The 12,729-nt window shown below is 38.7% G+C and overlaps 1 protein-coding gene across 2 annotated transcripts in view; it reads left to right on the plus strand.

Annotated features, from left to right (window-relative positions):
* Positions 1-12,336: 12,336 nt before the first annotated feature.
* BBOX1 (gamma-butyrobetaine hydroxylase 1) overlaps positions 12,337-12,729 on the plus strand; it is a 46,843-nt gene continuing 46,450 nt past the window's right edge. Inside the window, exon 1 of one of the 2 annotated variants that reach the window (XM_084774736.1) lies at positions 12,337-12,727. The gene's annotated coding sequence lies outside the window, so the exon portion shown is untranslated. The remainder of the gene's footprint in view (positions 12,728-12,729) is intronic. The other variant, XM_084774735.1, reaches the window with a different exon arrangement.

The following is a 12,729-nucleotide window of genomic DNA, read 5'->3' on the forward strand; positions in this document are numbered from 1 at the left end:
CTAGGTTCCCTGGGAATACCTTAGAGCTGCTTATATCATGGCTATTTGCATTCCTTAACTTCTCCACAAAGAGCTCATTTCTCTTTGTCCTTTGAGATATAACCCTAACAAACTTAAAGTTTGCCAAATGGGTATAAAAGAGAAGTTCATTGTTTTAATATCAACAGTTAAAAAATAGTAAAGTAACAAACTGTAGTCAGATAGGAGAAATATGCTCTAATGCTTGAAAACATAGTAAGATGACTGTAGTTTACATGATATATTTTATGTATGACCATGTATATGTGTTCCTTGTGCTTCTTTGGCTCTTCTTAATTTGTTTGCTCATACCTACTCGAATTTGTTTGTTTTTTATCTTGTTTTCCTTCAGTACTATTCTTTAGATTCCCATATGTCTTCTAAGGAGAGAGAAAAAGGGTATGGTTCCAAGTGGAAAGTAAGGTTAAGAAGTTATCAGAGGAGCAGGGAAGGTGAAATCAGAATATATTATATGAAAAGAATTCAATAGAAGAAAAATAGAAAGAAAAAAGAACTATAAAAGACAAATCAAATGCCACCTTTACAAAACAATTACAAAAGTTTGCTGAGAAACACTCACACACACACACAGAGACACACACACACACATATGTATATTGTGTCAAATTTTTAAATGGGAAGGAATGCCTCACTATTGAAATACACTGGAATTGTAAATGCAAGAATGCATATAGTGGTCTAATTTCTTACATACAAACCTGTAGAAGGATGTGTGTATCTGCATGGGAGAACATCTTTATATAGCTCCTTTCCACATTAAAAGTCTGGAAATACATCTCCTAAGCTATTACAATGATTTTTCTCTGAAAAATTAAAGCCATAATGAGGAGGAGAACTTTATTTACTTTTTACTTCTGTTATTTAAATTTTTATGATCGTGTAATAGATTCATATTAGAAGACGTGAAACAGATACAAAGCGTTTAGGTATAAAACAAAGATGTTCACTATCCCAAATTATGCAACCACATATCCCTCTTAATGTCTTTCACTTTGTTTCATCAAAAATAATAAATAGATGTGATGTTTTTATTTTTGTGCATGAACAGCACTTTCCACCACTGCTATCTAGTTTAGTAATATCAAATACTGTAAGTTAAAATTTTTTTTAAAATTCAATATCATTTTAATAAGGCAGATGGTGATGGTGCCTCTTACTTATTAAAGAGAAAATAAATGAAAGAAAATTTACCACCAAGTATATCTATCACTGGGTTCATAAAAGTAGCCATGCAATGTCAGTGTTCATTAAAACAAATGCTTTCCAGGTTTCCATTGGCATTTCATGAGGTTCGGTTCTTAGTCTCAATATCTATCGCTATCAATTTGTCAGAGACATTAATAGGCCAATGTAAGTCCACTTAAGTAAGTTATTTTAGAGAACAAACAATCTTCCCATTGGGATACTTTCTTATCTCCAGTTTCTCCCCAATGAAAGTCACTATTAAACTTAACTCTACTTTTGCAAGGCAAGTATAGATCTGGATGAAACATCTGTGAGTGGCTTTTCATTATCCATACAGAATGATTGCCCAAATTTGAAAAAAAAATGAAGACTATTTTTTTAGAAACTTAGATGTGGCTAGACAAATAATGAGCTCACAAATCAGCCTTTTTCAGACTCTTTATATAAAGTGTGCCAGTATTTGTTCCCATTGCTTATGTCATGAGGTAAGGAGTGAGTTACTCCATTTGTGCCAAAAGTTCTGGGCACTTACTAGAAAGACGATCATGAGAGAAAAAGGAGAAGGTTATGAAGCCCTTTAAAACTAAGAGCAAATAAAAAAGAATTGTAAATCTATCTGGAAATGGAAAGAATGTGAGATTTAGGATCTAGCTCCAAATTAGCAAAAGGCATTAGTATGCTTTCACGAAGACACTGTGTGTAATGGGCCTTGTTTGCAGGATTCCACTGGAGGACACATTTTGTTGTTGTCATAGTCTACAACTTATCATTAAATCCTAACTATAAGCTAAGTCCAATTTTTGTTGACCTATTGAACCTTTGAACCTTTGGTTAAAGGTACTCATGAAACCCGTGAATTGTGAGATGATCCTATAGAACCCAGGCCAATGTTCCAGAGCAGACTAAGAAACTCCTTAGAAGATCACAAGATGTGCCATGTCCTATAATTCACAAATTGCTTTTTTTTTCTGCCCTCATTTTAGCACTCTTAGTTCCCAGGGCCAGCAAATGTTTATTGCATGTCTTCCTGATAGTCCAAATTCTGCACACTGACTTCTAAAAATGCTGGGACTGCTGAGGTCAGCTGCTGGGGAGAAGGCATGTCTGCCACAACTGCAGTCAATTTTACAGAGAACAGCTAGTTTTGTGGTCAGCAGGTGCTAAAAAGAATGCGGTAGTTTTCATATCTAAAATTAAACCTGTATGTCACCAGATCTTGGAGAGAGTAAAGGGAAGAATAAAGAGGTGGTATGAGACAACTCATGGAAAGAAGAGTTAATAAGAAAAGCTTCTGTCATTCAAGAATGTTTCATCCCCCACCCCATATATTTCTTGAATTCGTGGGTAGACGTTGGTGTCTCCTTTTTGTGTTCTACTAGATCTTAAATGATGTGATTTTTGTCCACCTTAATCTCTCCCCTTTCGCCTGCTTGTCAGGCTGGCCTCTGCCCATTTTTTGTGTTGTTCTACTCTGGAACATTCTCACTCTCTCTCTAACCCTGATGTTCTTTCTGTCTGGAATGTTTCTCGGCTTCCAAAGACAAAGTCCTTCTCCTTACTTATTTAGGTTAGCGTTTTCTTCATATAGATTAATTTTAAAAACCAGCTTGTTCCATTCTAGTGCTTTATTATTTATATAGCTTCTTCTAATAGAAACTATTCACCTATATGTTTACTTTTTTCTCATTGTTAATGATTATCTTTATATATTTATTTGTTGATTGGTGCCTAGGCTAGTTCCACCGGTTTGTCTCTTTTGTATACCACTGCAATGTACATGAGTACACAGTGTCTCTGTAGTATGCTGGTGTGGATTCCTGATAGACTCCTTCAGGCAGGTGCCCAAAGGTGTCATAGTTGGATCAAACAGTAGTAGGTTTTTGTTTGTTTTGTGTTGTGTTGTGTTGTTGTTTTGAACATCAATATTTGTTTCCATAGTAGCCACACTATTCTACCTTCTCAATAGCAGTATATAAAGATTTTTCTTTCTCTACATACTCACCAGCATTTGCTTTCTTGATTATAGTCATTGGAACCAGGATAATATGGACTATCAATGCAGTTTTAATTTTCATTTTTCTGATGCGTATGGTTATCAAAGAGTTTTCTTGTCTTTATTGTATACTTGCATTTCTTCTTTTGAAAACTGATCTTACTCACATATTAATTTGATTATCCAAGTTTTCAACGTATATTTTTCGAACTCTCTATATATTCAATGACTCATTAAGAGTGAATTTAACTAGCAGTTATCATTCTGATTTTTGAAGGTAACTTCGCCAATAGAGAGGGTAAGTAACAAAAGATCTTTGGCAGGGTGAGAGAGGTCAAAGGTTACCAAGAGAAAGTCCCTAAGCTCATGAATGAAACAACTTGTTCAGTAATGTTTCCTTGGTAAGTTTACCAAAATCAAGTTCTGTCTATGTGAAAAAACAGAAAAATGTCAGTCTCCTAGAGTTGATGACATTTACTCAGACAGTCTTACAATATATAATTCGAAATACATAAAGTAGAGAGTAGTTTATTACATTGCAATAAGAATTCTAATACACAAATGACAATTACTCAGAGTAAAATGGTGAGTTCATTCTTTTCCCTAAAAAAAAGTTATGAAGTCAGATTTGGATTCAATAATAGTTCATCCAAAGCAACTGCCATGTGGGTATGTGCCGTAAGAATAATATGTCCACCTGTACTGCCAGGTTCCTGCACGAGTGCAGGAGAAACGCTGTCATATTCCTTCAACTCCTTTTTTGTTGCCAATGTTTTTTCATATCCGAACTGAGCCTTTCCTTAGATATATTAATATTCCATGACAAAGTGGTTCTTACTAATTCAGCCAGGTAACAGTGGCCTCTAGAGTAGGAGAAACTTTTTTGGCTACTCAGCCATTATTCCATTTTTTTCTATAATTAAATTATCTAATAAATTATCGGTACATTTTAAAATAATATGTGATTTTTATTAATTGTTTGATACTTTCATATGGGGTGTATTGATTATATTTAACCACCAAACTCCTCCCACGTCCACCTTCTCCTCCCTACCAACCCCTACTTTATGTTCTCTTGTTATTAGAAGAGACTGCCTCATAGCACACAACCTTTTACAACCTTTCTGACCCCTCTTCCATGATGCTGTTTGAGCCTTAGATGTAGGAGTTGTGCTAGAGATGTATTAATTGAGGTGGGCACTCCATGGTAAGTTGGTGACTTCACTTTGACCAGTCATACTTTCAAATTATCAAAGCATCTTATTTTTAGGGTAAATCTTACTATATATCACTGTATCCTATGTTTACTATTGCTATCTATGACTTAACACCTTTTAAATCTGTCCACAGATATGTGATTAGTAAGAGTTCTCAGACACTTGACCATTTAAAAATATTTCAGTTTTCCTCTTTCTAAAAACACAAGGAAGAGAGAGTCTTAATCTCCTTGGAGAAAAAAGAAAAGCATGCTTAACTAAGGATGGATCTGTGACAGGTCCCTTGAAAGTATGACTTTGTAAATTTTGAGCATAATTGTCCATGCTTGCTTCCTAGGCACTGCAACGAATGCTGAGGATTTTGTTGATCTTGGGTATCACACAGGTTCCCCAGGCTTCCGGTGATGGGAATGAGGCTTCTATGAGCAACGCCCTTACTGTGGTAATGCCCTGAGCTGTTTCAGTTTAATGCTATCACCACACCCCAACCTACTCTAACTAATATTAAAAATAGAAATGTCTGGATTGTCCCCTGATGACATCTGCTTTTATGCTAGCTTTCAAGGCTCTCATGCTCATCATTTATAAGATCAGATCACTGAATCAGAAAGTGTCTTAAGTTTCTCCAAGTCACAAATTATGCTTGGGAACTTGCTGACGATTTTCCCCTGACTCTGTCTTCAAAATGATGTTCATATTTACAGATCTGCTTTTCCATTCAAGCATCTACACAAATGAGTTTTCAATACATTTATTTTCTCATCATAGTCTGTGCTTTTTCAAAGCTCCCTGGGAGAAATGACCAGCTTTTGCTAACAAAGTGAGGCTCACAGAGCAGCTCCCCCTGGGTGTCAGGTAAAATATCAAGGATGAAGAAGCTGCTCATATAGGCTGTAAAAGCAGCAATGAAACACATAGTTCAGGAGGGCAAGCAGCCTTTGAGAGCTAGATACCTGACCCTGTAAACTACTGAGAAAACAGAAATGCTTAGATAACGTGGATAAATCACCAAATGGTGGGATATGTTCGAGAGATGCGGAAACTACACTTGGAAACTGTTCCTCACCAAGGAAGTCCAGTGGAACTGGACAAATTTCTGAGAGCACTAGTGAATCTTTTGCACCTCCAAGTTTTGTACATGCTCATATTCAAAACTCAAGACATTTCTCACTGAGGACAACATATGGAATAACTAAATCTCAAGTTTTAATTCAGAGCCATTTTTCTGTTACTATCCTGGGATACAAAATACAGCTGAGAACAAAGACAGAGCATAAAAACAAACTTTCCTTCTCTGGGCTCAGATAACAGTCACATAGCCAGATGGAATTTTACCAGGCCTTCTAAAATGAGTAACATGGTGTGAGTGCTATTCCCTTGGGGACTTCATGAAAATGACATGTCTACCCCTAGAGTTCGCTAAGAAAAAGCCCTGGTTTAAAGACTAATGCAGAAAATTGCAGACATCTAAGAACAGTGTAAACTGAAAAACGTGAATCTTCCCCAAAGATGATAATAAAAAATGAAATTAAAATTTACTGAATGCCTATGATTCATCCTTTCAGCAACATTTATTGGTTGTAAACAAAATGCCAAGAATTGTGTTAGATGCTTTCCGACGAACTGTCTCCTCTATTCAAGCATGATGTGAAGTACAGATCCATTTGTAGGTTGAAAATGAGCCTAGAGTCAGACAATTAACAGAGCCTTTACTACAAGAGGTACTTAAGAGTGTGCTGTGTGCTAGTACTTTCTATACACTGGGGCAGGCCATTAGATGCCCAGGATTGGAGTACTGATTAGCGTCATTATACCACATGGACAAAAGCTTACAACTGTAAGCATTAATGTTCTGGAGTCAATTTTTACATGCTTGAGAAAGCTGATTCTATGCCAATCTTCCCAGAGTCCCATTTAGTAACACTGCATTAGGAGACTGAAATAGGTCAGCCTAGCTTCATTTTGACCTTTGACCACAATCAACACTGAACACTACAGTCAAAGGGATGTTTTCTTTTGTGTCTGTTTTCCAAGAGACTCTAGTTAAGCATTTATTAGCATGGCATTGCTTATAAAACTTGACTACGTAATAAGTTCTGCCCTCTAAACTTGAAAAGTACCTTCATTATAACCTAGAAGGCAGAGCTTCAATTTATTTTCAGATTCCTTTTTCTTCCGGGCCAAAATGTTTCAGGGTAGTGAAGGAACAATTCTCTAGGTTCCAGTCCCCAAGGTGCAGCTCAAAGCCCTAGATTCTTCCACATTTTCACACATTCCAATTTTCTTTTTTTTCTTTTTTTTTATAATTGAGAATACTTTTTATTTTTTTTTTGAGTTATTGAATTTTATTTTATTTTATTAATTTATTCTTGTTACATCTCAATGGTTATCCCATCCCTTGTATCCTCCCATTCTTCCCTCCCTCCCATTTTCCCCTTATTCCCCTCCCCTATGACTGTTCCTGAGGGGGATTGCCTCCCTCTGTATATGCTCATAGGGTATCAAGTCTCATTATACACTAGGAAGTTCAGGGGAGCCCTTAAGATTACCTAGACTAGAGGAGTGGTGTATACTCTGGTTCAAGTCCTTTGGTCCCATAGATAAACCAGCCTTTGGGTCATGGTATGATGAAGACCTGCTGAAGCATAAGGCCCAGGGTGCTGGTCACTAGTGCCTGACATAAGAACGGTGCCAGACGTAGGACTTCCAAGGCCCCTGGTCCACTGGCAGCTGATACAGACAAACATTATTTTAAGCATCAAATTGTCTATGTTAACCATAGTGTTAATACATTTCATTTATTAGCAGCTTGCTGGGTTGTTTTAGCTTTGTTTTGGTTTATTTGTTTTTGTTTTTTACTAAATTCTTGAAGTTTAAAGGACTAAAATTTCAGAACTTGCTTATTAATTTTAATTCTCAAGATAACTGCTAGTAGTTATTTTGCACAATGTAATTATTATTAGAAAGGCTCCAGGGTGATGACAGTAAGGGTTACATCTCTGAGGGGAAAGGTTTCCCCAGTGCAAGGCCAAGAGCTCTGCTCTAGACCAGGAGGGGAAGGTTTCCCCCAAAGTATTACAGCCCTGGCTGGCAGTCAGGAGTCAAGGAATACCACAAAGTCACACTACACAAACTTCACACAAGAAATTTATGTGGAGGGAATAATCTAGGAAGGTGGCCTCCTCTCCCCTGGCTAGAGGAAGCAGAGAATATGAAGAAGGTAAGGTTTATATAGGGGTTTCCTTGGGGTGGGGGGGGCAGTTAGGGGAGGGAGGGAAGGAGTCAGTGACTTCCAGGGTGGAGATTCCCATGGTGGTGATTGGTGGGATTTCAAAGCTTGGGCTTGGGCTTTCTACTTTGTAGTGTGGGGTCTGGGTCTAGCCATTAGGGCAGTATTCTGTGAGTGGAACCTGGAGCCTGGAGGTTTTTAGGAGTATGAGAGGCTTACACTTGTCATTTGTTAGAAGTGCCCCTTCCATTGTCTCAGCAGAATCCTGTGGCAAATTCTGGATGGGCCTTGTTCTTTGCTCATGTCACCATGGCTACTGAGAGCATCCCCTGTATTTTCCTGGTAGACGCCTGTGGACAACGTGGCAACAGTATCACTCTGGCGCAATGGCTGCTTTTATATGTTTGTGTTCATCCTTTAGATCGTGACCATTGGGCTCAGTTTCTCTTTCTGAACTTCACAGCACGAATAAAAGGCATACATGAAATAGAGCTAGATACTTAAATGAGTTAATGCAGAAAGAACCAAGCCCTAGTAACATATATGCTTTTTATTCCCCCAAAGTACTAAATTATTTGTTTTAGTTAAGGTGTTGGTTAGAATACAAATAGTATGTGGGTGGGTGGGTGGTGGTGGTGGTGGTGGTGTTTTGTATGTATTGTTTTCATATATATATATATATATATATATATATATATATATATAGTGAAATTGTTAAGTTAAACTATCCACTACCTCCCATGTTTAATTTTTATTTACTTTTTATTTGAGAACACTTTTTTCGTAATTGATTTTTATTATAATTTATTCACATTACATCCCGATTGCTATCCCCTGTTCTCTTATCTTCCTGTTCCCACTGTCCTTCCCCCTTCTGCCCCATTCCCCTCCCCAGACCGCCAACAGGGGGCCTTCCTCCCTCACCTTCTGTCCACAGTCCATGAGGTCTCATCAACTGATGCACCAACCAAGGACAATGCAAGCAGAGAACCTAGACCCCCCCCCCCCCGTTGAGATGTAGATAATGGGCAGCTAAATCTCCTTGTGGAGAGGATTAGGGAGGGGAACTGCCTTGGACCCTCTGACATGCACTCCAGTGCCCACAATTTGATCACTATCCCTTGGCAGGGCAGCCTTGCAGACACAGAGGAAGAAGATGCAGGCTATCCCAATGAGAAAACTTTAAATAACAAAAACAAACAAACAAACAAACAGAATACTTTTTGTTTTTACTTATGAGACCACTTAAGATCTACTCAGATTTAACTAAAAATGATCATAATGAATGAGTTCACCCAGGAGCAGAAAGAGTCAAATGGCATATACTCACTTATAACTGGACAATAGCCCAAGGGGCATGTCCCATGAAAGTCTTCACTTACCAGGAAAGTGGGTCAGAGGGGATGACATCCTATTGGTACTCTAGGTAAGAGAAGCATGGGAGAATGGGGAAATAAAAGGATCCAGAGGGTCCTAGATACCTACAAGAGGAACATTATGATGGGCAGATCTGGGCCCAGGGGTCCTGCTCAAACTATGGCACCAACCAAAGACAATATGTGCAGTAAACTTTGACCCCCTACCCAGATCTACCCAATGGACAGGACAGTCTCCACAGTTGAGTGGAGAGTGGGGACTGACTTTCACACGAACTCTGGTGTCCCATATTTGACCATATCTCCTTGATGGGGAGGCTTGGTGGCACTCAGAGGAAGGATAGCAGGCTACCAAGAAGAGACTTGATACCCTATGAGCATATACAGGGGGAGAAGGTCTACCTCAGTCACAGACATAGGGGAAAGGCATAGGTGGAAAGCGGGAGGGAGGGAGGAATGGGAGGATACAAGGGATGGGATAACAATTGAGATGTAATATAAATACATTAATAAAATATTTTTTAAAATATCTACTCTCTTAGCTATCTTCAAGTAGATAGCACTTTATTAACTATTACCTACGAGATAGATCTCCTGCATTCACTTGTGTCTCCTACATATAACTGCCTCTGGTAGAGTCCGTACTACAAACTCCATCTACTGGCAACCATCATTCTTTGATCTTGGTTCTGATAGTGGCTATTTTAGGCCCCATATATAGTGAGATTATGCACATTTTCTGGGCCTGGCTGACAACATTTAACACAAAGTTCTACAAACTCATTCACACAGATCTCCTTTTATAGTATTCTATGGTGCGTGTGGCACATTTTCTTAATGCAGGCATCTGTTGGTGGACATTTAGATAGATTATTTTAGCCATTGTGAACAGTGCTGCCATGCTATTTGTCCTGATAAATTTTATATATAAACACAGAAAATAGGCAGCAAAAAGCAAGAATATACAATTGGGAGTGTATATCCAACTAAAAAATTTCTGCACAGTCAAAGAAACAATTTTTTTTAAATCAAGAGATGACAAATGGAATAGGATAAAATATTTGTAAGACAGTTCTGGATAGGTTTTATTGTCAACTTGACACAACCTAAAGTCACTTGAGAAGAGAGTCTCAGCTGAATAACTGCTTTATTGTGTTGGCCTCTTTCTTAATTGTCCCTGTAACTTTTCTGTCAACTTCACACAAGCTAGTCATCTGGAGAGAATAATCTCAATTGAGAAAGTGCTCTCATCAGATTAGTCTCTAGACAAGTCTGAGTTTTCTTAACTGATATTGATATGGGAGTATTCAGCCACTCTGTGAGGTGCGACCTCTGGCCAGGTCACCCTGGGTTGTATAAGACAGCAGGCTGCACAAGTCATAAAAGCAAGCTAATAAAACAGTGTTCTCTAGTGCTCTCTGTTCAGTGTCTGCCTGCAGGTGCCTGCCTACTTGACTTCTGGCTTTGGTTTCCTTCAGTAACTAACTGTTGTTACCTGTAAGTATAAGGTGAAATAAACCTTTTCCTCTCCAAGTTGCTTTCAATTTGTTTTACCACAATAATAGAAAGCAAACTAGGATACCATGCGTTTAAAAGATTGCCCTGATGGGTGAGTGACATGCAAAGGCCCAGCCCAACATGGCTTGGTGCCATCTCAAAGCATCTGGGCCTGGGCTATGTAAAAGTTAGTTAACCCTGAGCTAAAAAATGAGCCAGTAGGCAGCATTCCTCAGTGGTTTCTACCTGAGTTCTTGTTTTCACTTCCCTCAGTGATGAGCTTCTCCTGGAAGTATACACTGAAATAAACCAAGTTGCCTTTGGTCATGGTATTTATCACCACCACCACCACCACCACCACCACCACCACCACCACCACAACAACAACAACAAAAACACTAGGCCAATATACATCTAATTAAGTGTTAATTTTCAAATTGTATATGAACCTCAATTCAACAGCAAGTAAACAAATAGCCTGATTAAGTACAGAGAGGAAAGACTTGAACAAAAGTCTGTCAAAAGAGGACAGCAGGCAGGTGAACGCTGCTCCAAAAATGTCAGATATTTAAAGATGTAGCAACTAAGCCGCAATGATACGTCACTTTTTGCTATTAAAGGGGCTTGTCCAGAAGCTTTAAAGATAAGTGTTTGAGAGGGTGTAGGTAAAAGGGGTTTGCTGTACAATTTTAGGGAAGATGTGTATAAGTTCAACTATTATGGAAAACAGGATAGAGATGATTTTAAAATTACAGAGCTGCTACATGACTCAGCAACAACAGTACTAAATGTAGAGCCAGATAATATGAAATCAATAAGTCTAAATGTTTGTGTTCTGTGTTTTATTTGCCTGTTTGCTTTGCTTATCTGCATATCTGCTTGTGGGAATTAATTCTTTACCTAATTTTTTTTAACTTTCCCTGTTGACATATTTGTTGTTTCTTCTGTTTATCCATACCATTAAAAACAATGGTCATGTAACTTACTTGTGTTCAAAAACTTTTTCACATATAAGTATTTTTATTGCTATCACATTTTTAAAGTTATTTATGCTTTGAGATTAATATAATTATGTCACCCTCTTTTCCTTTTCTCTCTCAAAATCCTCTTATGTATCCCTTCCTGCTCTTATTTAAATTCATGGCCTCTTTTTGCATTAGCAACCTTTTTGTTCCAGCTGGAGCTGAATTTACCTAATGTATTCCAAAAATAATTACACAGCACAAAAGATGAAGGAAAAGTCACGTATGCTTGTTTCACTTGTGCCGCGAATTATTAAGGCCAAGTTAATTGATTATTCCTGCCATCTTTATAACTTCCGTTCCCATGGGTTTTCAATGCTGAGAGCACTAAGGGTTGCACCCCATGTCAACACGCTCCTTCTGTATGTGAAAACCAAACCTGTTGTTATTTTCCTGGACACTGGGTGTCAGTACTTTAACTTGTAGACTTGAGGAAGAAAGTCAAAAGGGGGTGGGGGGTGGGGGAGGGGGTAGGTTATACAAGGCCACAGCAGATGTTTCACTTTAAAATCAGCTGACTATGCATCACTGCGGGAAGGGGGGGCTGGTATTGCAGTTCTGGAGGTCACCTGGGAGCTGGGGGACATGACCTCTCTTTTTGATTAAGGCTTATGTTTATTTTTTTTTTTTTTTGTCTCCCAGCACTGAGTCCTTGAGGCAAGAAGCAACAAGTTGCAGGCTGGATTGTGAAGTATCTTCTTGGGAAGGGTGGTGTTGGTGGGAGGAGGCCAAACAGACTCCTGATCACTTTCTAGATTTCGGTTGCCACTCAAAGACTCTATTTTAACATAATGGCTACACTGTAAGGAACAGGGTCTTGGGAGCTACCCAACCGATCCTCTGTCTACTAGGCTCTCCCGCAAGTAAAAAGCTTGTCAGCCAAGTTCTGGATCCCTGGCAAATGGCCCATCCTGGCCTCTCCCTTTTGTTGCCTTAAGGGCTGTGTGTTGTGAGTCAAATCACGGGGCAACCGAATGTCTTCAAAAGAGCCCGAGGCTCTCCAGCAGCTACTGTTTACTCCAGACACAACTGGGAAAAAAGAGTATTCTAGCTAAGGGAGGGCAATCCCAGCCTTCTGAGCCGACTCCTACAACTAATCAAGATCTCTCTAAAGACGTTTCTGTTGGAATAGTCAATGACCAAGTAGACGCCACTGCGCCTGTGCTCAGGT

The sequence above is a fragment of the Acomys minous genome (genome assembly GCF_964271855.1).
Source record: "Acomys minous genome assembly, chromosome: 3".
Classification (NCBI taxonomy): domain Eukaryota; kingdom Metazoa; phylum Chordata; class Mammalia; order Rodentia; family Muridae; genus Acomys; species Acomys minous.